Genomic DNA, 27,321 nt, shown 5'->3' with positions numbered 1-27,321 from the left:
AAAAGCAGGAAAATCGTGCTGTCATCAAATACTTTTATTTGAAGGGGTTAACGCCGAAGGAAATTAAAAAAGAGATGGACTCAACACTGGGGACATCCTCCCCGTCATATTCAACCGTTAAGCAGTGGGTTTCCGAGTTTAAAAAGGGTCGTGTGAGCACCTCTGATGGGCCTCGCTCAGGACGCCCCGTTGAGGTCACAACTCCAGATATGATCGAAAAAATTCATCAAATAGTGCTGGGAGACCGCAGATTGAAAGTGCGTGAGATAGCTGAGACCTGTAAGATGTCATATGAACGTGTGCAACATATTTTGCACCAACATTTGCATATGGAAAAGCTCTGTGCAAGATGGGTGCCGCGTTTGCTAACAGTCGACCAAAAATTGATTCGAAAAAACATTTCTACCGCAAATTTGTCATTGTATAAGCGTAATCCAAGCGAATTTTTGCGTCGATTCGTAACCGTTGACGAAACGTGGGTCCACCACTACACTCCTGAAACCAAAGAACAGTCTAAACAGTGGATTGGACCAGGGGAACCAACTCCAAAGAAGGCAAAAACAATTTTTTCGGCGAACAAGGTTATGGCTACTGTTTTTTGGGATGCAAGAGGTATTATATACATTGATTACCTTGCAAAGGGTAATACTATCACTGGTCAATACTACGCAGACTTATTGCAACGTTTGAGCCACGAGGTGAAAATTAAACGACCTCATCTGGCGAAGAAAAAAATCTTGTTTCATCACGATAACGCACCAGCGCACACGTCAATCGTTGCGACGGCTAAAATCAACGATCTAAAGTTTGAATTGATGCCGCACCCTCCTTACTCTCCAGACCTAGCCCCGAGTGACTATTTTCTGTTCCCTAATCTCAAAAAATGGCTTGGCGGTAAGAGATTTGCGGACAATGAAGAAGTAATCGAAGCTGTAAATGGTTATTTTGAGGAGCTTGACGAATCAGTCTATAGAGATGGCATTAATAGACTGGAACACCGCTATGAGAAATGTATCAGCCTTGGAGGAGATTATGTTGAGAAATAAAAAAAAAAAATTTTTAAAAACCTTGTTTTTCTTGGTCAGGCCGGAAACTTATCAATCCACCCTCGTATGTATCCAGGTGATGCGTATGCGTACGCGTACTCGAACTCGTGTGCGTAGAACCTTGTATTGTTACTTCTCTCGGTCCCTTTTTCTTGTGTCGGGTCACGAACATCTCGCTTATCGTATTCCTCGTCACGAACGAAAATAAAGGGACTTTTCGATAATATAATTCAGACGAGAACAACAACCAACAAACGCCAACAACTATTATTACTGTGCATGTATGTAGAACGACAAGGGCGGCGACTTATTAAACGACAAGAACGATAATTCGGGGCTGCTGTGGTTTATGTGTTGTTGTTATTAGCGTGGATAGGACAGTCGAAAACCGAAACCGAAGCGGGTCCTGGAGCGATTTATGACTTCCACAGTACCTGCTGAAAGTTACACAAAGGATTAGGACTCGAGCGGGACCGGTGCGGTGTGTCGAGACCGCCGTTTGAAGTCTCACCCGCGACCTCGAAACGATTCGGATGTGAAACATGACTTTGCAGACAAATTTGAAGTTAAAAATCTTCACTACAACAGTTCCCTTTTACAATATATGTATACACATATAAAAATAAGCATGCCATTCTTTTTTTTTTGTATCCAGAAAAATAACATGGTGTGGCGATATCCACCACATGTTTGAAAATTGTTTCATTTTGTTTACATATTGTAAATACCTTTCAAAAGTATTTCTTTTCTATTTTCGTTTAGTGTCTATAAAAATTCCTTCCTTTTGTAAATAATCTATTGTATCTTGCTTATCTATTTAAATAACTCTATTACTGTACTTTTCTATAATCCCTGTAACATTTCATCTTTTGTGTGCTAACCGCATGACGTCTGTACCTTTCATTCCTTCCTAATTACATTTTTACAATCGGTTTCTTCGGTGGTTGACCGGCCATCAATTTCTTGGTATTTCTAATCTTAAAGTTTCCATATTTTAATGCTTCCCTACTCGTATCTACTACCCTCTCTATTCCTTCCTTGTAGAACAGTTTTTCATTTTTCATTAAATACCAAATCAGTTCGTCTTACGCCTTCAGCAGAACAAGTCTCTTCTCTTCTCCTTTCGTTACGCCAGTTGTTGTTAAGTTGTAAATATATGTTGTTGTTGTCTAGTTTTAATTATTCGTTTTCTAAGTCCTCCTCAAAACCTTCTATAACAAAGTGACCCAAACAAACTTACGAAAATGGAAAATAGGCAGACCAGTCGGACTAGAACTTTTGATAAAAACTATAGTAGTTTCGTATATTTTAAAAATCCGGCCAATTTCCTTTCAAACCAAATACAGCAGAACCCTAACTATCCGAATCCAAATGAGATCACGTAAAATAATTTCTCTGTTTTAAGAAATATTTCGAGAATATAAACTATCGGTCGTGTCCATGACACGAATTTCATGTCATTCTGTGACTGCCACATCGCGTCGTAAGCGTTTTCATAACAGCCATATCTAACACAGCGTGTTGTAAGCTCTTTTTCGCTCAATTATTTTTAAATCTGTTTTATCCGAAATTTCGATTATCCGAATTCACTTGGGACATAAGCTCATTATCATCACCATAAGGTCGTCAGTCTTAAGACTGGTTGGATACGTACCTCCACTCTTTCTTATCCCGAGCTAATTTTCGCGTTTCCCTAAAACTAGAACAACCCACATACCCCATACTTATTATTTGCAAACATCCAATTTTGCTCTACCTCTACCTCCCATAACTTCCGTTTATGCCTCTAATATGTTTCTGACTAGACCTTCATACCCTAAAAGTCCTACGAACTTGTCTCGCCTATTTTTTATGCATTTCTAACCTTCTCTATCCACGGTATCTTCATCATTCGCTTGTAACACCACATTTCGAACACTTCTAACCTTTTCTTTCCCGCCGCGCCCACCGTTCATGTTTCGAACCCGTACAGCGCCGCCCTCCAAACATACACCTTTAACAACCTTTTTCGAGTTTCTAAATTAACCTTTCCCGAGCATATTATTTTCAAAATTGAGGTTTTACCGAAATATGCATTCACATGGATGAATCTACAGGAAACTCAGAATTTAATGGACACTGACATACTTCATCCGTTCATTGATTTCTACATTCCTAACTCTTAAAAGCATTGGCTGTCACTGTCTATAGTTTACCTGGAGCTCCGTCCTCCTTGGTTGTATAATGAGGCATATAGTTAGTATCAGTCGTGTCAATGTTTTTGAAATATACAATATAAATGCAATAAAGGTCGCCTTTAGCTCATTTTGCGGTCCATGAGATTCTAAACCACCTCTAAATCATTTTATAAATTGTCAGAGCTTTTTGTTTTCTGGCTTGCAAACTTTTGAAAAAAGGTAAACAGTTAGTTTAGGGTACTGTGATTTCACACGGATATTCTACAACAGTAGAATTGCAGAAGATATTAATATCAGAGATTTTTTTGTTTCAATTATATAACCTGAAACATCAGGTTGCCTAATTTGGGTTAGGAAAGATACCGTAAAATTGATGTACAAAATTAGGAACCCAATGAAATATACGGTTTTAAAACCTGTTTAGCGATAGAACATTGTCCGGTAGTGACAAAAATTAAGTTTAAGTGCGCGATTTTTGCGTTAAAAGATATGTTGATAATGTTGGATAGGGTAAAGTGCTCTTCTTCCTACTTTTGACTATTTTTTATCCCTTTTCATTTAGGTGACAACATGTTCTAGTAGGTGTAATGTCTAATGTATTCAAAATCAGACGACTTTCCTCTACTGTTTCAAATTTCAAACAGTGTCTTACATTTTCCGCTTTCAATTCTACCACAAAGGTCGTTACAAGAAACAGAACGATTTTGTGATTTACTGCCTGCAAATTTGTTAGTTTCCGTGTCATTTGGACGAATTTGTTCTAGAAGTGTTTATTATTTGCTCTTAAAATACGGCCTTCTTATAATGTTGTTCTTCGGTCATTTAAGTTTTGTCCCGATCGTAAAACAAGGCAATAACGGCAAGCTGTTGCTATATCCAACTGCACTGTAATTTTGCTTCGACACTCGTAACTTCGAAACGGACGTAACTAGTCGTCCGTCGCTCTATGTCGCGCAGCGTGGCGTAGCGCCGCGCCGCGCAGCGCCGTCTGCCGGTCTATTTATTAAATCACATTTTGTTGCCGTATAAAATTTTATTTTGCGCACTTCCAGTTCCGATGGGTTTCTTTCTTATACTATTGAACAGTACACAGCAGTCTTCGTCTTTTTTCGGCAGTCCTTCCCTTGTCTTATGGGTACATATTTTTGCCATTTGACAGAATGATTCTTAAATTGCTGCTATCTAGGGCAACTGAAGCAGGATAGTTCTCTTTTTGGTTTTTTGGAATTATGGTTATGTGGGTGTAATGTAAAAGATCTCAAACATGATTAGAAATAGAAACAGTAGTTAAGGGAAGCACCTAAATTAGATTACTATTAGCAAATAGAAATGTTATAGGTTCACGATAGGAAAAAGTGGAGGCGCATGTGTAATTGATAACGAGGATGATTTAAAATCAGTAACTTCTCACTAAAAGAAGGGGTAAAATTCCTTGTACTTATATCACACTAGGTTTTATCCGCGGTTTCGCTCGGATTGTTATCCTAAATACGTGTCTAAGATTATGGGCGATGACACGAAATTAATTTTCCCATCCTTCAGTAAAAATATTTTTTTTTCTGAATAAAAGGTACTCTTTGACCTTATATCCCTGACAATGTGTGTACGAAATTTTATAATAAGTTTTACCCCCGATTTTACTCACATTGATGCTCTAGATACGTGTCGAAGATTATCGACGACCACATAAAACTAATTTTCTCTAACCCTAAGTAACAGTGTTTTTTTTTTCAATAAAAGGTGCCCTATGTTCTCTTATGTACCCCTGACAATGTGTCTACAAAATTTCATCATGATCAATTGAGTAGTTAAGCTGTGAAAAGCCGACAAACAAACATTAGCATTTATAATATTGGTTAGAATTAGAAGAGAAATGATTGGCCTGCTCAAAAAAAATTTACAGCATTTACCTTGTTGGTCAATCATATAACTGCTTATGTTAAATTGTTTATCATTGTTTCTTTACGACTTCATGAGCTAGCGTTTGTTCGTAATGGGTTTCTTGTTTAAATTTTAGAGATGGAAGAAGAGGTTTATATTATTGAAACTCTCATTGTGGGTCCCTGGTAGGGTTGCCACCTTTTCAGGCTTTACATAAAGTATTTTTCGACTAAAAGGTTCAAAAAAGGAAAGTATTCAGCATAAAAATAAAGTATTTTATTTTTTGTTTTTGAAAACATATTTTTTGTTACACCTAGCAGCCAGTAACAAATTGCTGTCGCTCTTAAATACATTAATAGCCTCTAAACATGACAAACAAAGATTTAAGTAAACTAAAAGTTCATTTTTAATTAGTTTTAATGAAGATTTATTCCTGTCGTCCCGCCACTTTGCGTTCATAACAGAGAATACTCTTTCTGTAAATGCTGAAGTGGCGGGAACGGACAGCAAAAGTGACACTACTTTGATCAGATTTGGGAAATCAGGTTGTTCCGTAAATATGGCTTGCCTTTTTTCTGTGCAATATTATTGATGTAAAAGTACTCTGAATTTCGAATAATCGCTTACAAAATTACGATGTTTACTTAAGGCCTTAAATAAAGTATTTTTGCGTACTTTATGTGTCTTGTAAAGTATAACGTACGCACAGTCGAAATAGAGTACAATACTTTACGTATAATAAAGTACGGGTGACAACCCTAGTCCCTGGTATTGCTTAATTGCTTTATTAAAAATTGAACATAAAGGCTCGATATTCATAGTTGCATAATATTGTTAGTAATTCTGTATAACGGTCATGTTGTTATCTGTCATTGAATTTATTACATTTTTGGTAACGACTAAACGCATTTGTCGTTGTAATTGTATCCTTACGTCTTTATGTATAAAAGATTATTTTCGAGATTAACTTTTGTAAAGACGGAAATGTTTCATTAAAAGGCCAATGAAAAATGAAAAAACAATTGCTATCACTTGAGACGCGTTATTCGTTGCTTTTGTTCGATGGCTGCGAGATAACCAACGTTTCGAGCATAGCGAGAGATGAAAGACGAGTTGCATTTAATATAAATTGCTACTTGAATTCGAAACAAGATCACTGAGCACCATTGCAGCTGCCAGTTGCGATCAGTAGCAATAAATCAGATTCAGCTTCTTCTTCGACTGACTGAATAAATCTGAAACTATAAATTCCGCGTCGAAATTACAACCTTCTTATACGTACAAAGTAGATACCTACATACGTCAAATCGTCTTAGGGTGCTAGTTCTGATGTGCTCATACGTGTGCAAAAATTTTATATTTGAGGATTCGATATGTGGAAGGCGGCTACAATATAAACTAAGTTATCTTTTCTTATTATGTGAATTAGAATGAACAACGATTACATCTAAGTGAATTTGGAAAACCAATTTTCAAATATTTAAATATTGTAATATTTTACGAATAAAACTGAAGAAACTGATTAGCATCGAAGAAGTAAGTGAGACCAGAAAAGACGTCGCATTTTTTCTTATGAAAAATGACCCTCTCTGAAACTGTTTAAAATTACGGAATGTACAGAATCCGAATTAAACTATGCTTTGTATTGGAGTATTCATCTATGAAATATTTGTAGTTAATAAGAATTGAAATTTTCACATAAAAATACGAAGTAAAAAATGTATTATCCAATTTTTTAAATAGAAATATTAACCCTATTGAAGTTCAAAGGAATCATTTACATTTTCGTGGCAAAGAACCCCCTACTTTTCTTATGAAAAATAACTTTTGGTCAAACTTTCAAACATCGGATTTAGGTAGCCTTTGACGTGTGTGTAAATCAAAGCTCTGCATTAGAAGTTGGGATTATCGCTTTGTTCTCTAGTAAACCATAATAAAGCTGTCATAATATTCGTTTGTATAAGAGTGTAAGGCTTTTCAATAAAGAGATCACGTTTATATCTCACAAACGGAACAATTTATATGTTTTTCAGTTTTCATAGAAAATCAATAGCGCATTCAAATATTGTTCGATTCTGTATTCAAAGCCCTGAACAGAGCAGAGTTTAGTTTGGATTTCCCAAACGGAACGCTTAAAAAATCCCTACATAAAATAAAAGGCACTGGATTCCGCCGCACTCGCTCCAAGTAAGCATTAGAATAGTATGATTACATTTTTTGGATTTAAAATCAGTAACTTCTCACTAAAAGAAGGGGTAAAATTCCTTGTACTTATATCACACTAGGTTTTATCCGCGGTTTCGCTCGGATTGTTATCCTAAATACGTGTCTAAGATTATGGGCGATGACACGAAATTAATTTTCCCATCCTTCAGTAAAAATATTTTTTTTTCTGAATAAAAGGTACTCTTTGACCTTATATCCCTGACAATGTGTGTACGAAATTTTATAATAAGTTTTACCCCCGATTTTACTCACATTGATGCTCTAGATACGTGTCGAAGATTATCGACGACCACATAAAACTAATTTTCTCTAACCCTAAGTAACAGTGTTTTTTTTTTCAATAAAAGGTGCCCTATGTTCTCTTATGTACCCCTGACAATGTGTCTACAAAATTTCATCATGATCAATTGAGTAGTTAAGCTGTGAAAAGCCGACAAACAAACATTAGCATTTATAATATTGGTTAGAATTAGAAGAGAAATGATTGGCCTGCTCAAAAAAAATTTACAGCATTTACCTTGTTGGTCAATCATATAACTGCTTATGTTAAATTGTTTATCATTGTTTCTTTACGACTTCATGAGCTAGCGTTTGTTCGTAATGGGTTTCTTGTTTAAATTTTAGAGATGGAAGAAGAGGTTTATATTATTGAAACTCTCATTGTGGGTCCCTGGTAGGGTTGCCACCTTTTCAGGCTTTACATAAAGTATTTTTCGANTAAAATAATTCGAAGTGGTCTATATTCTGTCGAAACTGCCAGACGCGGATCGCGATTTCGATCTTTTTGGATCTCATCAGCGCGTCGCAGGCAGCTCCGATAGAACACAGACCAACTTTTACCTGCTGTCTTAACAGTGCGTTATAGAAAGTACTACAAATGGCGCAGTAAACGCCATCTGTAGCACGATGCTACAATTATAAAAACGTTTGATTCTTTTAAATAAATTTTACTGATAGAACATTGAAGTACCTAAGTAATCCATTACATTATTACAAAATAGCTGACGAATCAGTTAAAAATGCCGATTTCTACAGTAAAATTATTGATCAGTTACCTAAACATCACTAATTTATTGCGAACAACAACGAGAGATTCATCATTCACTGGGAAGGTAAGTCAATTTTTCATTGCTTTCCTTTTAGGGAGATAACACACTCACCAGCCGCCACTGCTTCTTGTTCCTCCCTGGACGTGTGTGCATGTATATGGCGGCTGAAGAGGAGCGGTGGTAATAACACACCATCCGCGGCACCTACTGCATTAAGCGCCCGCCATTATTCTTTGTAATTCAAGAAAGATTAATAACGAGCAAAACGATGAGTCATGAAGAAGAAAATGTGACAGATACGAATAACTATAGACTTTCCATACGAAACCTCGACGTCGGGGCGCTAATTAGAAGCCACCGCTCCCATCGCGCGGAGGCGTTCGCAATTCACGGCGTTAACCGACCCCTTTTTTGTTCTCTGCAAATTTTATAACAACGCAGTTGTAAATGGATTCGATAGGAGTCCCTTTTATCACCTCTACGTCTACCCTATTGTTGCTTGTTCTCATTTTTTTTTCCGATTGTTGAATAAAATGATTTATACCCAATGGCAGTTCTACGAACATATTTTCATATCAGACTGAAATTCCTCTTCTAATTATGAGAAGAAACGAACTTTCGACGTTAACGAATGTAGAAATCGGAGCCACAGTAAAGGGGCAAATATTTTATTTAATCAAAAACCAATTTCGACGTTTCGCCTGTGGTTCAGCTTATCATGGAAAGTTTAGGTTTTAACAGTTAATTAAATACAAACGTTGCAAGTAAAGGTATAAACAGCTAAACTTGCCTTAATAAAGTCTAAGAACTATAGGCGAAACGTCCGAATTAGTTTTCACTGTAAAATATTTTCTTTTAGCACTAACTGAATCAATATTTTAAGTTTCTGATAGAGCAGGGCTTTTAAAGCCCTTAACCCCTAAATACAACGGAAATTCTAACAACCGAGTATAGATATAAAGAGCTAAAAACACCTTGATAAACTCTAAGAACAATAGGCGAAACGTCCGAATTAGTTTTCACTGTAAAATATTTTCTTTTAGTACTAACGGAATTAATATTTTAAGTTTCTGATAGAGCAGGGCTTTTAAAGCCCTCAACTCCTAAATACAAGGTAAATACTAACAAACGAGTATAGATATAAAGAGCTAAAAACACTTTGATAAAGTCTAAGAACAATAGGCGAAACGTCAAATCGGTTTTCACTATAAAATTTGACTTATCATATTTCAAATTTTTGCTAGAGCAGGATTTCTAAACCCTCAAACCCTTAATTACAACGGGAAAAAGGTAACACTTTGACCAATTTGAGGTAGTTCTACTATTTTGAATAATGATTATTTTTTCGCGGCATTTTCCTAAACCCAGTAATGCCAAAATCTATAAACAGCTCGGAATAAATGTTCCTATTTCCTTAGGGAGTCAGCTATAGACGTATTTTATTGTTCTACCCAAATAATCAGTCAGAGGAACAAAATAAAAACTACATAAAATATTCGACGTACCTTTACATTTACGTGCATGGGTATATGTAGCAGATATACACATACCTGTTAATGGTTAATTAAGTTGCAAAAAATACAATTCTATTCCATGTCTATCTAAAACTAATTACGTTCTGGCCCTGATACAGACAGATATCCGAACCGGAAACAGACAAAGCGCCCCACATACGACAATGTTCAAAGCTCCACTAACAAATGAAAGTAATTTCTTTAACGTACGTATCTGTATTATCTTACGTTAGTGTATCTGTTTAGATGTACAGTATTCCCAGAAAGTTCAGAAGTAACTACAAGTCTACAAATTTCCATGAATGTCAAAGATCTGTTTATCATCTCATTTTAAGCGATATCGATTTATTTTTATTACTTATTGAACAATTTCGGTAAAATTTGTCAGGTTGGTTGGTTTCATGTAGTTATTTTAATTTTGTTTCTAATTTTTCTGACAGCAGTGTAGCAGTAAACTTTAGTCGGTATATTATCTGAAGACAACTTCATTTTCAGGATTTTTCCGACTTACCAGAACAAGAATTAAATACAGCCACGTGGAAAAGCAAATTAGAAAACTTGGTAATGGGGTTTTTTGTCGGGGATATGTGTAGGTTAGGTATCTATATTGCGCCCTTAAACTTTTAATTAAATGTTGTTATGATTTTTCTTTGTCACTATACATCTTATCAAGAACAGTTTTTAAGGTTTAAATCTAGAAAATGTTTCTAACGTAGATACTTTTATAAACTATTAGTTTTTATTATCTTTCTTTATATTTGTTCAATAAGGTTAATTGTTATTTGTAATAGGAGCGAACTTTCTCTAATAAAACGTTGGTTTGTTTGGTATATTAGTCCATGGTGTATGGACTTAGACCTAATAATAAGAGGTGTTTTACATGAAATAATATAACCAACTTTCTGGGTTAGTTTTTAATAGAAAAGGCTTTCCTAATTAAATGTGTGGTGTGCTGTACACCATGGGTATTAGGTTGAGAACGTACCATGCACCATCGGCTACTCATTCGTCCAAATTAGGACGATTTCAACTAGTTCTCCTCAATAGATAATATAATTAAAATTTGTAATGATACCACGTTACTGTAAATAATGCTTTTTACCCTGCGGATAATTTGTGGTGGCATGTCAAGCAGATAAGAAATGGTCCCAGATGAAATTGAGACAAGTTGATATCAAAGGTCATTTAGGTATCGACTTTCCTGCTCCGTCCTTTAAGCTTTATCTATACTTTCATCGAAAGGCACCCCGTAGAATATTACATTATACGAAGTAACAGTTTATGATAGCAACTACCTCTCGCGTAACATGTAGCTAAATATTGTAGCTACATGTATGGAGCAAGTTGGCGTTGGCTTGGGCCATTACAGTTGCGGTGGCAGTAACTGAACCGTATAATAGGTCGGCTCTTTAGTAGACTGCTGCACAGAGCAACTATTAATAACAAAGTTTACACAAGTCCTTCCGAAACGTGGTGATGCCCTCGAACTTTACCTCAATAATAAGGGTTCTTAACAGAATTAACCGTTGTAATAGGAAGACCGTGCACGGACGAGGACACTACTACCTACTCCATCCATACACTTTCCTAAGTGATAATAACAATCATAGTCAAATTCTACAATATGCTTCATGATTGTCTTACATTTAGCATAAATCCACGCATTGTCTTTTACTTTCATCATCATCATCATCGTGAGGTCGTGACCTCTACAATTGGTTGGACAGGTATCTGCACTCTTTCTTATTCTACCACTCAAGGATATACATAAACATGAGGGTAGTGACTTTACCGAAAGCCCCAACTGCTCCGATAATGATAATGAAGACGCGTTATCGCGTGATACCGCCGGTGCATTTCCAATGCAATCCACAGTCAGCTTATTTTTGTTTTAATACTTTGCCAATTGAACGCTAACGAGTGCAGATTATTACTAATCATTACGTACAATAGACTTGTCTACGTATCAGCTGTTGCGAAGACCACGAATAGGTTTGCGTGTTTAGTCGAAATCCGATAAGAGAGCGCGGTAACTGTTCTCAATATGTGACGGCTCGTTAACTGGGATACTTTTTGTCCACACTTTTAACATCTTCTACGTTGGGGCACTATGACGATATGTACTCTACACTGTCTATAGATGTTACTTTTTAAATATTCCGGAATTAGACATAGTATATTTGTACTGCTCCTTCCAACCTGAGTAATCTGACTTGCTAGATACAGAAACACATCCCCTTCTTCTAATTTTTCGTCTCCAATCTTTACGGGGAGGGGGAAGAAAGAGGGAAAAAAACATTCTACTCGATGGGGGACTTAAATTCCAAAGTACGCCACTGCTAACGAATTTCATTTCAATCCTAATGTAAATAAGTCAGTAAAAACTTCCATTAATAGGAAGTCAATTAATACGAAAACCATAATTAAGATGGACGGATATAAAATTAATTTTTTTGTGCTAAATGAGAATCTCTTTTCAGAAGTATAATTAGGTACATGTACGATTTTAATCTTTTTGGGTCATAACTTTTTATTTTCATGAAGGTAGAATGCTTGTATAAAAAGCTCGAGTTCTGTGGAAGAACTTTTTAATGATTTTATAAAACTTTCGGAAGTCGACAGAAGTAATTGTTGTTGAACAATATTTTCTACTTATCTGTTTCCCAGAAGGAAATTGGTGAAGTTTGAGATATCGTCCCGAAAAAAAAGGAATTAATTTCCGTCCGAGTCATTTTATTCTATCAGAAGTTCATTTTCAGAAAAATTGATTTTCAAGTATTTTTTGCAAGGTCCCATTTCGCCTGGAAAAGGACCGGTCTCGACAAACTTTTCTTCTTCCACGAATAATACTCGTTAAACACCCGATAAACAACATATATTTGGCAGAAAAGTAAATTTTTATGTTCGACGAGCGCCCCCTTTGCGAAAATTTAATTTTGAGTTCCACTTTATGCCAATCGTGAAAATAACGGCCTTGCCGGGGACATCAAAGCATGGAAACCTGAACAAAAAGTGAAACACGTCCAATAAAAGGCCGAAGTGAACAACAAAAGAACTTACTAAACTAAAACTTTCTACTTCCTAAAATGTACCAATTCTTTTCTATTCCTCCGCCGTAAAAAAACGTATTTACCCTACATGACGATGCGAAGAAAATACACATAAACACGGTTAAGTGTAAATCGAACTGGGTCTAGAAAAATTAACTGAAAAAATCATCGAAAAACCAGTTTACTAAATCACAATTCATCTAAGAAATATTCACCGAAATATTTGACAAACTGGTAAAAATGTTTTCGCGGCCAGTAAGTGAACTGATGTTGCTGTCCTGATTTTGGTCTAAAGCTGGTCCTTGGAATTGTTTTCTGATGTAACTGGTACTCGTTCTCACATGGGGCTGAAGCGGTGATATCAATTGTTTTACTATGTAGTATGTTGGTGATTGGGGGGCGATTATTATCGGTCTCAGAGCATCATTAGCTTTGTGGATTTTGGGTAATCCATATAGTAACGGTGGAACAGCTTCTGTCCTCAGAATACGCTTTTGGATAGTAGGAACGATCAGTCGGTTGACAAGAAGTAGTCTCACTTGTGTTTGAAGAACGGGTTCGTTTCTTTTGTCAGCTGAGAGTATGATAATAACCTCATTCCTGTTTAGGTTTTGCAGTGCCATTGCTTCATTCCCTGTCGGGTTGCTTCTGGGAGGCTTTACCTTCCTGAGAATATTGGTACTTCCGATTCGTATTCCTAGTCTGGTAGATGCTTGATAGCTGTTTTCATGATGGAAATGATGTCTTCAAAACGGAATGTGGGATGAAGTGTTTGCGATATTTTCTCCTTTGGCCAGCAATGTCGTCGCTATCTTCTGTGAGCACCTTCTTCATAAGATTTTCACGAGATGTCTGTGGTCCAGGCTTCTGGAACTTCTCGTACTTCCTGATCTGTTGCTCCTTGGTGCGGTCCAGTTAGTTCCTTATGTTGGAATATGAGATTACGTCCATCTTGTCTCAATCTTGTTGCTAAGTGTCAGGTGCAGACCAAAGAGTTATTCATCCGTCTTCGCCAGGCTGCGACGTGTGCTGTGGATTCATTCTCGTAGAAAAGATTTCTCAATCCTGGCATAGATTTCATTAGCTTGCGCTGATTGGATCTTAATTAAATACATTAATTTCCACTTCCTTACTTTGTCCAGTCGTTGATAATGTTTACATGTCTTACCGTGGAGGTGTCTGATAAATTGCGGCCAGTAATAAGTGAACTAATGTCCTGATTTGGGTGTAAAGGTCGCCGTTGGATGAAATTGCTTCCAGGAAGAAGACGACTTTTAGACCTAATCAGGACAGCATTCAAATTTCGGAATTCGCTTCTTTGATATCTACTGCTTTCACATAAACTTTAATTATACAAATACGATTATGTAATCAGTTCAAAATCATTGTCGGAGGTGCAGTAACAGCCTTTCAACAGCTTTTTAATCGATACATGTTCTGTCACCAGGTGGCGTAGGTATGCCTATTTGGAGTACTCGAATGAACAAAAGCTTATTATTTTTATCACAATTGCCGCTAGCAGAAGGTTAATTAAGAAATTCGTTGAGATTGTTGTATATGTATTTATATTTTGAGTACAGCTCTGTACGGGTGCAAAACGAAAAAAAAACGTTTCAAATATAGTATATTAAAAAAATTCCATGGATGCTAGAAGCAATTACATTAGTAAAGAAAGGCAGAGGAAGACCTAGATTAGATTATTGTTCGCAAATATTTAGGGATGTGGGATGTTATGTTTTTCGGAAATGCGAAAGGTTGGCGTGGGATATGAAACAGTGGAGGTGCTTGTCCAGTCCGTATTCGGACAGACGACCTTGCCATGATGCTAATCAATAAAATAATGTGTATTTTAGACGCTATTACCTACCCTACATTTGTACAGTAAAAAACTATTTTTCTGTCATTTTGTTTTGCCATGGACAAATATAGCCCTAAAACTGAAAATTATTATTATTAGTAAAAAATTCCTTTAAAAGAAAACATCATTCTAGCGAGTCTAGGGTTAGCTTCACTCAATTTGTTCACATTTCTTTCAAATTCACTCCGATATGGTTAGAAACTTGAACGGTATCTCTTGTAAAAATACTATTATGCGATCATGAATATTTTATGACTTATTGCATAACAAGATGGCAGGCAAATACATTATACCGGCGACACTTTATTGTATGAGTGGGTCCTTATATATATAGATATACGTATTAGGTACTATAGAAATATATACCTATATATGGGGTTCGGTTTAACCAAACTACACAATCATTTTAGTGGATTATATAATTTTGAAAACTGGAATTCCTTCAGCGCAGAATAATTTAATTAATTAACATTATACTTTCGTTTAATTAAAAAAATTCTCACTTACTATATTGTTTTGAATTAAACTGGTAATGCCTATCTGCTATGGATTTCATGGTTAATTAATTAACTATTTTTTATGAAGACTAGTTTCATAATCATGAGAAATAGGTGTTTTTATACACCATTACCTACAGCCCAAAGGTATTGATGCCAACTCTGAGTCCCGCCCTGCCAAACTAAAACACCTCGGTGTTACAATTCTATTGACAGCGCCATATTTATGTTGCAATCTTGCTGACTGCGCTAAATTAACTTATATTGCAATTCTACATAATGCGCCAAAATTAAGTTGTGATTCTACTAATAGCAATCCTATAGAACGCGTCAAATTTATGTTACAGTCCTACCGACTGCGTCAAATTTATGTTGCAAGTTTGTTGATCCGCCAAATTTATGTTGCAATCCTACCGACTGCGCTAAACTTATGTTGTGATTCTGCTGACTGCAATCCTATTAAACGCGTCAAATTTATGTTGCAATCTTACTGACTACTTTGCTCACCATGCGATTCCCCAATGCATCTAGTTAACATAGAAACACCCTGTACAAAACGATGAGCATAGTGCTTATAATGGGTTAGTGTTATTACCCACAAGCAGGAGAGTAACTGGATAGCAAAGCGTGAAAATTACATTCGTGTATTGAAAAGGAAACTTTAAACAGGTAAAGAGGTAAAGTATGTTGTTCGCGTGCATCATAACTACTGTTATTATCCACCGCGGTTCGTAGTTTGCAATTTAAATTCTCGCCAATTTGAATTTTATCATTAAGTGGTCTCGAGCTAACAAAGAGTCTTGCTGCTTCTGCTGGCCTCCCATTTAAACGCTATTATTTAGTAGCAGATTTTTAAACAAGGTCAGTGACAGTAGCGGAAAGAAAAACAAAGTAAAAACTACCGTTGAATATTTCCCTTTTTAATTCTGATTATAGAACGGTGGCGGTGTATATCCATTAAATATTAATAAGTGTTCTGCAAACGTTCAGTAAAAAAATAATAAACTTACCGTATTAACGCTAAACCACAACCCCAGAGTTTAGACTGTCCCATCAGGATGGTTTGCCTGTAAAAGCACAATAATGTTATATTTCAATCACTTTTTTATTGAAATTAAACAATATGTTATTAGAATTCGGCAAATGGGCGGAGCCTAAATACATGGCGCTGATATGCGAAATTTTAAAATGATATAAAATGATTAGTATAGGCACAGTACATGATCGGGAAGACACAAAATCTTGAAAAAGGAGTTTTGCTGGAGGTAAACGCGTTTTTAATGCCGTTTATACTATACTTTCACGTTTAATAGTTTCTGTAGCGATGTGACCTTCAGTTTGACCGGCGCAAAGTAGAAAAGAACAACATTAGGCCAGAAAAGAAAGGAGACAACTCTCGACCAAATTCTTCACCAGTGAGGAGCGTATAATCCATACAGTACTGAACGGAAAAATTGACTATTTTATCTACTACAATTGCATTGCTCAAATGTGCTGTTATTGGTACCAATTACTACTGAAAATATCAACGAGATGTTTATTTATATTTGAAGACATATTAAAGGCTTTAACGCTTGTATTCGACTCGCACTATTATTCATGATTGAACAAAACTTTTGGCAGGTACTGTACGAAAAAGTATGTATAATGAACAAGAGTCGAGAGTATAATGAGCTTTTATCTCCCTACCTACGATTTTGCCAGCGCGCATCCAAGACATTGGAAGGGACACATCGCTAGAAAAAGTAAATGAAGTATACTAGGAAACGACTATTGGTGCGAACGGACGACGCGTCATCGACCGTCGTCCTGTATAAAAATTTACAAACGAACGAATATAACGGGCAAGAATTGGCGTCATTCAGTTATAAAAACACGTGCAATTCGTTCGCGTGGAATATGGCAAATATCTTTGAGAAAATCTCGGAATAATTCATAAACTATAAGGGGCTCTGCCGGCTTGCAGGCAAGCCCTGCGCATAAATCTGTTATTGCGTCTCGTTGCACTGCGACTACACGACCACATGCATGCTTTATGCACCGTTGCTGGCACGATAATAATTATTAAAACAGACGACACCGCTGCTACTGCTACTGCAACTGCAACCGTGTCGCTGAAATATAAAATCGCGTATACATATGGGAAACATGTTAAACAGGACAGAACACAGGGGTGTAAAGTGTCACGCATTTACGATATCGGTCACAACTTTCCACACACATATCTTCATTATTGGGCAACGAGCTAATTCGAAATTAGACGAATTATAAGCACTAACAACAACTGCCGTAGAATATCGATAGTTAAACCTCTAAAACGCTATTCTCTTTGCTTCACACCCTAAAATCGCCTTCACTTACTTTACCAAGAGCAAAAACTTGATCTTTTGTATTTTTTCATTCCTGACACAGGATCGTTATTCAGATGGCCGTTAAAAGTTTTAATTGTTGTTCATATTGTAGAGAAAGGCACAGGCGATAATTAGAGTCTTATTATATTATCATCATCATCATCATAAGGTCATCAGTCCTAAGACTGGTTGGACACGTACCTCCACTCTTTCCTATCCTGAGCTAAACTTCGCATTTCCCTAAAACTAGAACAGCCCACATCCTTAACTATTTGCGAAGAGTAATCTAATCTAGGTCTACCTCTACCCCTCCTAACTCCTGTTTCTGTCTCTAATATGTTTCTGACTAGACCTTCATGCCTGAGAAGGTGTCCTACCAACCTATCTCGCCTATTTTTGATTGACTTCCATAGAGTCCTCCGTTCTCCTATTCTTTCCAATACCTCTTCATTTCTAACCTTTTCTATCCATGATATCCTCATCATCCGCCTATAACACCACATTTCGAACGCTTCTAACCTTTTCTTTTCCGCCGCTCCCACTGTCCATGTTTCACACCCGTACAACGCCGTGCTCCAGACATACACCTTTAACAACCTTTTTCGAATTTCTAAATTAACCTTTCGCGAGCATAGAAGTGACTTCTTTTTATTAAAGGCGACACGACCCTGCGCTATCCTCTGCTTTATATTATATTATAGGTGGAAAGAATATTTAGAGAACCTTTACGAATTCCAGGAGTTAGGAGATATATTAGAGAAGGAAGATAGCGTAGAGATAGCATGATGTAGCATTAAAAAACTTAAAGAATAATGTCGTCAGGTATAGATGGGATACAGGTGGAACTTCTAAAATATGCAGGGCAAGAAGTTAAAGATCGTATGTTTAAGCTAGTTAATTACTTTTACGAGACGGGGAAGTCCCAGAGGATGGAACGTGATAGTAAGCACTCTAGATAAAATTGGCGAAATGGTCAGGAAAAATCAGAGACATTTTTCTGGCATTTTCATGGTTAGAAACAACTCCTTTTTCTATTTAAGAAATTAATATTTTAGTTCGGCTGACCATCCGGTTACCCGTCTTTACCCGCGCAATAATTACTCGGGAGCATTAAGAATTATGTTAGAACCAAGGTATTTATAGGTAGGTAAGCAAAGTACCTATTTCTTAGTTACTGAGGAAATTAATATGTCCCAGGAGCAAACTGTTTACATCTGCTTATTAAGGGGAACAGCACGAAATGCTGATTAACCCTCACCTGGGAACGCAACGTGAACATGAAGGGACTCCAGCAGGGTTGAATTTATCAACTTATCGTGGATATCAAACAACTTGAAACTTGGTAAACTTCCCTGAAATAGCTCTAAGGGATCCATTACTTAGTTGGAACGTGCATTTGAACGATCTGGACATTCGTTTTTTTCTACCAAGATAAGCAGAGAGAAAATAATTATACTTTCTACATTTATACTCCGTTTACTTTCGCAAAGTAGAAAAGAACAGCACTAGGCCAGAAAAGGAAGGAGACAACTCTCGACCAAACTACTAACCGGTGAGGAGCGTATAATCCGTACAGTACTGTACGGAAAAATTGACCATTTTATCCACTACAATTGCATTGCTCAAATGTGCTGTTATTGGTACCATTTACTACTGAAAATATCAACGAGATGTTTATTTATATTTGAAGACATATTAAAGGCTTTAACGCTTGTATTCGACTTGCACTACTATTCATGATTGAACAAAACTTTTGGCAGGTACTGTGTGAAAAAGTTTGTTTAATGAACAAGAGTCGAGAGTATAATGAGCTTTTTTTAAATGAAGTAGAGGTTTTAGTGTTTTAAAGTGTTCTGTGTGACAGTTCGTACGCACTTAATTTGTTCGAAACGTACACAGTACAATCAAATAGCAATCGATTCTAACAAAATCTTTGAAATAAGGGATGTACCTTTAGTAATATTGCTACCGTAATCTAACCTAAAGCCTTGATTCATAGATCCCTACATATGATACTCAAGAAATCCTCCCTTACTCTCACCTAGGGGCATAAAACTTCACACATGTCAATGAGAGAAACCATAATCTGACTTAAACTCTTGGTCGCTGACACTTTACATATGATACTCAAGAAACTCTCTTTGACCATAATGTAATCTAAACTTCAGTACTTTACGTACTTTAATCAAAAAATCTTCTCCCACTATAACCCAACTCAAACCCATGGTACACGTATGTCACTTAGGACAACCTTTTCCACCATAATCTAAGCTAGTGGATATAACGTACCCCTAGTGCATAGCATTTTACATAATCTAATCAGTGAAATGGTGTATTATGACATCTTTTTCACCCTTAAGCAGTCTTCTTATTTTCACGGTTACTGTTTAGCTACTGAGAACGTTCAATTCGTTATCTAGAGTTAATGAGAATGTGTCACACTAGACGTAATTTAACGTAACAGCGTCTCTCACAGTATTTCACAGTCCTTCAGTTATTGCCTAGGTGTTTTTATGGATCTCTCACAGTCTCTGTATGAGAGACTCGAACGATAAAATTGTTAATTCAGAGATTCGAGTCTCTCACAGAGAGACTGAATAAATAAAACTGAGAAATTGAGAAACTCGAGTCTCTCGTAGAAAGACTGGGATCTCTGAAATATGTTGAACTTAGAAAATTTTAATCATGTCTATCGAGACAACACGTATTGAGAGATTCGAGTTTCTCGTTCAGAGACTGGATACGAAATGAGGATCTCTCTATGAGCGACTCGACTCTCTCGTTCAGAGACGTTAAATAGTTTTTTTGACAGTCTCTCTCTCAGCGACACCAGAGACACTCGTTGAGAGACGGAGACTCGAGTCTCGTTTTCAGAGACTCTGAGAGACTGAACATTTTTATCTCGGGGCACTATACAACAGTTTCGTTATAAAGTTTACAACGTGAATAATGATTTTTAAGAAGTTCACGTTGCTTACTATTACTTATTATTATTTATTCATCGATAAATTTAAATCAAGTCTTAAGTGGTTTGGTCTTAAGTATTCGGAAACCACAATTTGATCGATTACCTGTATAATGCCAATGGTAAAAGAATATAACAATTTCCTCCTTGTAACTTTACAAACTACTTATACCTACTTATGTATGTTATGAATATGTATAGATATACATTGTTATAAATGTATGTATGAATAATACCGCGTGTTAACTCGGAAGTAGAGGTACCTGAGAATGTCAAGAAGGTTGCGCCAGTGACAAAATTCCGATCGCTCAGTGAGTACTACATTTCTACCTCAGTTTATAGTCTATCTAGGGCTCCTAGAATTTATACCTAGGGTTTATACTGAGACATATATTTTACGCACAGGTGAATGAATGAATACAAAAATATCTGCTACCTGTCCATGTAAAGGGTCATAAGGTACATGAGACTCTGAACTAGCTGTATGCACCTTCACTTTATAGATTGTGTACATGGTCAATATTACCATACAAACTGCTACCACTTGAATGCATCCATTTGCATTTAATTTCTTAAATAACGATTCAATCACGATAATTATTACCGTTTCAATCAGTATGGTAAAAAGGACGTTGGAATATTTATTAATTTCAAGTCAAACTGATGCAGACATTAAAATTGCAAATCATCGCTTTCAGATTTTTAAGACAAATGGAGCCTTGTTTTGTGAATTGTAAACACCTGGTAGACCAGGTATAATTAACGTAAATATACAGTAAAAATAATCAGACACAACCCGCACAATACGTGTCTGGCTGACAGAACGCCTACTTACGACAAATGTTACAGGAAATATCTTAAACATAGAAAAGAGATGCCAGGTAGGAATTGCAGCGGACACTAATAAAGACAAAGAAATAACATTGCACCAATTGATGTGTAACAGAAAGAGATGCAGACAAGCAGAATTTGAGCATGCTGCCAGCATTGGACTTCAACATTCTCAGGAATTTAGGACAGCAAGACGTTTGTTTATAGACAGAATTCCAATCAGGTAATTACAAAGCCGACCCTGATATTTTGGGTACCTAAGCAACCTCTAACGGCTACACCGCTTACTATTATTCGGTTTTCTTTTCACTTTGCCTGCACTAGTCATGAAATATTTCCTAGTTTAACAGGAGCTTGTTCAAAACGCAGCAAATGACTACAGTTCCAAGTAGAAACAAGAAAGAAGACATGTCCACGATGATGATGATGATGATGATGACGTAGATGAAATCATCCTTATTCCTAATCCCGGTAACGCCTTTAATTTCTTTGTCTTTGATATTTATGCGAAGTGGTGATATCAGTCAGCCGCTCACTGACGATTCCCACCTGGGGTGGGAGAAACACGCGTCCGCTCGGAAAAGTTCGTTAGGGGTAAATTGGGGTGAATCTCTTTTTTTCATTTAAGTAAATAGTTACAAATAAATTTTACGACAGTATAACGATTCGGAAACCTTAGGGCACGAGTGAGTCCGAAATTTTATTTAAATAAATCTACCCGTTCGAATATGCAAATCAGTTCGTTAAGTTTTTGTGATCAACTTGTTTGTATTCGCTCAAGATTCCACTGCAAGATACGATTGTATGGATCGTGTTTCGACTTTAATAAATAATTAGGTTTGACCATGACTTTGTTTATAAAGCAGCTGCGGCCGATTCTGTTTTCGCAGATGTCTTTTACGTTCGATTTTGTTTTTCTTGCAAGCGGAAAAACAACAATGCAATGTATACTTTACACATATGCATGGATCGGTATTTATCCGTGTGTGCCTATGGCTTTAAATAAAAGAAAAGCAAAATGCGGCCACTTAAAGCTGGTGGTAGGAGATTTTAATAACCAGATTTCTGCCAGAAAAAACAAGAGAACAACAAGTTACTGTGCAGCTGATCTAAATTCAATCCGCCTTGGGATATGGCAGTGATATACCAGCGTATCTTATACATGTAATTAAACTGTTACAAAAGTGTCTAAATTATAGTAGCAATAGTGAGGTAACTATTGGGATCCGTCAAATGGGCATACACCATCTGGTGGCAAAATTTATAACTCGAATGAGGGAAAAATTTACATAGGAACTGTGCACGCAAATTGTAAAATTGTTTATTAAAATAATAAAACACGTTAAGTAAGTAAAAAATTTTTTTAATGATGGAGTCGACGAAGTTTTCTTCTAAAGTTAAATCAAACAAAAAGTTAATATGTTCAGTGAAAAGCTGCAATAGCACTTCAGACATAGATCTTCACTCTTCACCTACATTAACTACTTTCCAATAAAAACTAACCGTTTTATATATGTAAAAAATATATTCGGAAAATTAGAGAAAAAAGTAAACTAATAGAAGCTTGGATGAAAGCAGTAGGTATCAAAGAAGTGAATTCCGGAATAAAAATTTGTTCACGTCATTTTAATGCACATGATTATATTTCAGCAAGTATTTACCATCAGCCATAACCTTAATATTTAAAACTAGAATCATACTAAAATTATAAAGTGAGAAATTATTTATTCCTGTGTAATTGATTTAACACAATTCTAATGATACGATATAAGTATTTTGAGGTTAAGAACCTACCTGCTGCAATACAACAAAGTTGCAATAATGTGTTTGCAACGTTCTCTTAAATCGGCTTTGCACGTGCAAGTCATTGATATGATATTGCTTAAATCACCCAGAATCACCTCACCAATTATATAACGTGAATCACTTTTTAAATCCGAAGTTTGTAAAAAGTAGGCAGTAAACTTGACGGAATTTGAAGGCTAGCTTCCGGATTTGTTATTTCCGAATTTTATAATGTGATTGGCATTAAAAACACGCTCACCTTCAACGAAATTTCCTTTCCGAGGCTTTGTGTCAGCCCAATCACATATTGTGTCAATACTTATCATTTTATCGTAATTTAAAAACTTGGAAATTGCACGGTACACTATAAGAATTACGATAAATTTTCCCTAATCGGCGCCATGTTTTTAGGCTCCTCCCATTTGACGGATTCCAATAGAGGAGAGTGACAAAGTACTGTATGTTATTTGATTTTAAAAATTCATTTTTGTGCAAAACTGAGAGGAATATAATTTTCTATTTTTGAAATTTTTTTGTTGATTATTAATTGTTGAACATTAATTAGTGACGTCGGTGGTTGGGCTTCCCATTTCCTTGTAATAACGCTATCACTAACGTAATAATATTTAATGAGCGTTCTCAACACATCGTCTTGGCTATGATAACTACAATTAATAATTAAGCGTCGTCATGATGCTTTTATTACTATTTTTGTCCTCCCCGTTCGTTCATCATAGGTCGTCGTTGTTTAATCAGTTGGTAGGAAATAATAAGCACTTCGATCGCCTCCGAAGAAGAGGAGCAAAAGCAATAATTAAGAGGGAAGATAAACGAGGACAGGACCTCGATATCGCCAACGACTTCGCTGCTGTCAGCGTCGTCACCGTCGCCGTCTTGTTACTGACGCGCCGCCGTTAGAAGAGTAATTAATGTTGCATTGGTTTCTGCCTTTTCAACTAACGGAGAGGAAATTAAAGTGCAGACCGCGTTGCAGAACTTTTAGATGTTTCAACTGTTCAATCTTGATCCTTTCTTTCAGGTCGGCAAAAGTTTGTAACACCCCGTCGCGTCGCGTCGCGCCGCGCCGCAACGACTTGGTGACAACGACTGTAAAGTTCTTTTATTAAATACAATAGACAGCGAGGGAGAGAAAATTATCGTTTTTTATTGTTTGTGATTATATTGTGATCTAATTTTAGTTCTTCTACCCTAGGTGTGTAATACACCTTTAAACAACCCTTTACTGTTTTTCTGTAGGTATAGAAAATACACAGCTATGGAAACCAACACATTAAGTTTATAAATAAACTCTACGGCTAATGATAGTGTTTGTTAACCATTATGAAATTCTTGTTCATGATGACTCAAATGTTTGACCTGTTTGGCAAAGTCCTGCATTTTACCATTGAGTATAGGTTTGTACGGGTTTTTCAACTTGCGCGTCCTGGTAAACACCACGACCCCAGTATTGTCTGGGTTCACGCTGAGTTCTTCCCCCAAAACTATGGAGTGTATTATACATTGCAGATGTTAAGTGTTTCAATTTTAGTAAATTTTTGTAGGTAGGGACCCAGGCTTTGTATAATAATAAGTCAATAAGAAATAGGCGAGAGGGGTTGCTAGGACACCTTCTCAGACATGAAGGTCTAGTCAGAGATATATTAGAGGCAGAAACGGGAGTTAGAGGGGTAGAGGTTGACCTAGATTAGATTACTGTTTACAAATAGTTAAGGATGTCGGTTGTTCTAATTTTAGGGAAATGCGAACATTAGCTCAGGATAGGAATAAGTAGACGTGCTTGTTCAACCAGTCTTAGGACTGACGACCTTATGATCATGGTAGGCTTAATGTGCTTAGGTTAAGTACAATTTACAATCTAATGTCAGGTGCTATTTGTAGTAAATAGGGAATATTGATGTTATTAAACACCATAAATACAGTACAATTATAGGGATAGGTATACAGGGGCAAAAGATTAGTATGCTTAGATTTGCAGATGATATAGCAGTACTAGCATCTAGCAGGGAGGACCTAGAGATAGCTTTAAATAAAATGGAAGCGGTACTGACAGATCTGTATTGTATGAAAATAAATAAAAGTAAAACTAAAATACTGGTATGCAAGGGAAGAAAAAGTAGGGAAAGAGCGAACGTAAAGATATGAGACGAAAAATTAGATATCTAGGAAGTCAGATAAGTCAGGACGGAAGGAGTAATAGGAATATAAAGCAGAGGATAGCGCAGGGTCGTGTCGCCTTTAATAAAAAAAAGTAACTTCTATGCTCGCGAATGGTTAATTTAGAATTCGAAAAAGGTTGTTAAAGGTGTATGTTTGGAGAGCGGCGTTGTACGGGTGCGAAACATGGATGGTGGGCGCGGCGGAAAAGAAAAGGTTAGAAGCCTTCGAAATGTGGTGTTATAGGCGAATGATGAGGATAACGTGGGTAGAACAGGTTAGAAATGAAGAGGTATTAGAAAGAATTGGAGAACAGAGGACTCTATGGAAGTCAATAAAAAATAGGTGAGATAGGTTGGTAGGACATCTCAGGCATGAAGGTCTAGTCAGAGACATATTAGAAGCAGAAAGAGGAGTTAGAAGGGGTATAGGTAGGCCTAGGTTAGATTACTGTTTGCAAATCGTTAAGGATGTGGGTTGTTCTAGTTTTAGGGAAATGCGAAGTTTAGCTCAGGATAAGAATGAGTCGAGGTACGTGTCCAACCAGTCTAAGGACTGGTGACCTTATGATGATGATGATAAACACCATAAAAAACGGTCTCCTTTTTATGTCTAGCAGTTTTGGGAAGTTTTTGCTTGCGATAGTGAATTTAACCACGCATAAACTTATAAAAAAGAATGGGGTAATATTCTTAAATACATTTCAATGCTACATTGAGTTGTTTTGGATAGAACAGAGGGTGGCTGCCGTGATGGTGCAATACAGAGAAGGTGGCGCTGCTTAGGTGTAGGAGCCGTTGCGCTAACGCGATGCGACCGATCTACTTTTTGCTCATTTGAAATTCATATTGGTCGTATAACTACTCAACTGTATTCTTCCGCACTGGGCTTCTCGCAGAATTTAGACGCTCTAAGTATCGTCATAAATCTTCCGATAATGCCACCGGCGCGTTTTAAATAAACATCTATAATTTATTGCCGTTTTTCTTTTCCATTTCGTAATTCTGCTTTGGTTCGGTAGTTTCCAGTTGTCTACTGATTGTTTGAAAGCTTTCCGAACAACTGCAAGGCATGTCTCGGTGTCACGGCGCATTTGCCCGTTTTCGACAACTTTATCTACTAGGAAAAGTTAGAGGAGCGATTTTTCAGTTTTCCTCCCCTTGCGGTGTAACCTTATTGAAATTGCCTTCTTCTTAGTTAATAAATAGAAAAATTATACACCTAACTGATATACCTTCAGTGGTGTGACCTCGATAAACCATTTTTAATAAAGCACCTTAGCGAATTCCACTGCTTCCTCTTCCTTTCAGACATTTCTGCTTATTTGGAAATTTGTTTGCTTTTGATGTATTAAGTAGCCTTGATCAACTTTTATTTCTGGCCTCATTATGACAGATAAAGGACAGAAAATGTAACAGTTCGCTGCGCGATGAACGACTGCGCGTCAGTTTCAATACTGCCAGTTATTCAACACTATACGTAAACAAATGATATGTTTGCTGTTTTAGTATAATTCACGCAGGCGCAGTTTTAAAAAATCGGTTGTAAGCGTCAAGAGCGCATGACTATTCGATGCGTACAGCCTTACTGCGCAGCGAACCGCTGAGCATAACTTGGTGACGATTCATGCGGTCCATGCTTTAGATTATAATCAATATACAGATATAATGTCGATGATGTAAACGTAGTCAGTCAATAATTTCACAAAAGACATTAAAATCAGTTTTGTGCGTATGTATTCTGTAGATATGTACTTTCATACATGCTATACGAGGGTGGATTGATAAGTTTCCGGCCTAACCAAGAGATGACGCCACTAGGCCTACCTTGAGGTGACATTCTATAGTACCATCCTTGGATAGCTTGTAGCTATAGTTTCAGCCCGATCTCCTTGCTAGTGTAGGTTTGACAGCACG

General features: G+C 36.7%; 1 long non-coding RNA gene across 2 annotated transcripts in view; it reads right to left on the bottom strand.

Annotated features, from left to right (window-relative positions):
• Positions 1-27,321, bottom strand: part of LOC108735134 — a 478,298-nt gene that overhangs the window by 62,433 nt on the left and 388,544 nt on the right. For both annotated transcript variants that reach the window (XR_003231814.1, XR_003231813.1), the window contains one exon: positions 16,309-16,365. This is a non-coding gene — a long non-coding RNA (uncharacterized LOC108735134). The remainder of the gene's footprint in view (positions 1-16,308; positions 16,366-27,321) is intronic.

This window comes from Agrilus planipennis, unplaced genomic scaffold (assembly GCF_000699045.2).
Source record: "Agrilus planipennis isolate EAB-ADULT unplaced genomic scaffold, Apla_2.0 scaffold34, whole genome shotgun sequence".
Lineage (NCBI taxonomy): Eukaryota > Metazoa > Arthropoda > Insecta > Coleoptera > Buprestidae > Agrilus > Agrilus planipennis.
This window is presented reverse-complemented; position numbering and strand designations above follow the sequence as displayed.